A 1,575-nucleotide genomic window follows, 5' to 3' on the forward strand; every position below is an offset into this window, starting at 1 on the left:
CTCACATATTCCACTTGGAATTGATGAAGATGCCACCATGGCATTAACATGTTGTTTTGGTGATTTGGAGGCTTCTTCAAGCTTAGCCATAGCTTTCTCAAACTTCAAGTTGATGGTATCAATATGAGCACTAAGTTGAGCTCTCAATTGAGTAATAGAGTCCACTTCATGCTTTCCTCCTCTAGTAGCCTTTCGAGGTCTACTATATTGTGAATTATGGACCTCCATTTCCTCAATCTTGTTCCAAGTTTGATTATCGTCAACTTCGGTGAACATACCATTTGATCCCATGTTGAGAATGTTTCGGTAGTCTTCATAAAGACCATTCCAAAATTTTTGTACCAAGAACCACTCTCTAAGTCCATGATAAGGACATGAGCGAGAAGTTCCTTTGAATTGTAACCAAGCTTCATACAAAGATTCTTCGTCCCTTTGTTTAAATCCCGTGATTTGGGCTCTTAGCATGTTAGTCTTTTCTGGAGGGTAGAACTTTTTGTAGAAAGCAAGTGTCAATTTTTTCAAGAGTCGATACCAAGAGTAGCTTTATCAAGGCTCTTAACCATTGTTTCGCGGTACCAATCAAAGAAAAAGGAAATAAGACCCATCGAATTTGGTCTTGAGTCACTCCGGTTTGTGAAATCGCATCACAATAGTCACAAAAAGTCTCCATGTGAGAATGAGGGTCTTCACTAGGCATCCCCCCAAATTGGCTTCTTTCGACTAATTGGATAAATGTGGATTTTGCAATAAAATTTCCGGTTAAGTGTTGTGGTGTAGGAGTACCATTAGGTAGGTTCTCCTCGGTTGGTACGGAATGTGATGAAAACTTAGGCATTGTGGGTTAATTTTGTGGTTGAGTTTGTGTTGGGTTCTCCTCACCTTCTCTTGTAAAAGGGTTGATGAATTCAAGAGTATTTGAATGAATATCTACAACCTCACTAATACCTCTCAAAGTGTTTCTAGCAAGTCTTCTATTGGTTGTCAAAGTCCTTTCAATTTCGTGATCAATGGGTAACAAGTTACCTTGTGATCTTCTAGACATGCAAAATATCAAACAACTCGAAAACAATTAGAACAATCCTTGAGGAGTTTTACTTCCCCAAGGCAAAGAAAGACACACTTAATAACAATAAAAAAAAATCAAATCAAGTTAACACCGTCCCGGCAACGGCGCCATTTTTGGTCGGACTATGGTTTTCGGTTACTTGTCGTTAGGAGCACCTAGACCAAAACAATATTTATAACTTCACAAACTACTCTACTATTAGTAAAGACGTAAGTGAAGGTCGGATCCCAAGGGACGGGTATTGATGTAGGATTTTCGATTGCAAGTAGTGGTGTCTAAGAGTGTCACAATTTGGGTTAAGATAAGAAGATCACTAAACTAAATAACAATGTAAATAAACCAGCAAGATAAATAAAATGAGATGTAAATAATTGATTAAAAGCACGAGGGTGTCATGGGTTCATAGGGGATTCATGGGATTTGATCATACAAACATGTTCTCAACTAGATGCAAGCAATTATTGTTGTGATGGGATCGAGTTAGTGTATATCTTACAAACCCTAGGAAT

At 38.2% G+C, this 1,575-nt stretch overlaps 1 non-coding gene across 1 annotated transcript; it reads left to right on the plus strand.

The window, feature by feature from the left end:
• Window positions 1–358: 358 nt before the first annotated feature.
• Window positions 359–465, plus strand: LOC141597930 (small nucleolar RNA R71). The gene has a single exon (XR_012523138.1). It is a non-coding gene; the product is annotated as a small nucleolar RNA R71 (small nucleolar RNA).
• Window positions 466–1,575: the final 1,110 nt, after the last annotated feature.

Source organism: Silene latifolia, chromosome 8 (genome assembly GCF_048544455.1).
Source record: "Silene latifolia isolate original U9 population chromosome 8, ASM4854445v1, whole genome shotgun sequence".
NCBI lineage: Eukaryota > Viridiplantae > Streptophyta > Magnoliopsida > Caryophyllales > Caryophyllaceae > Silene > Silene latifolia.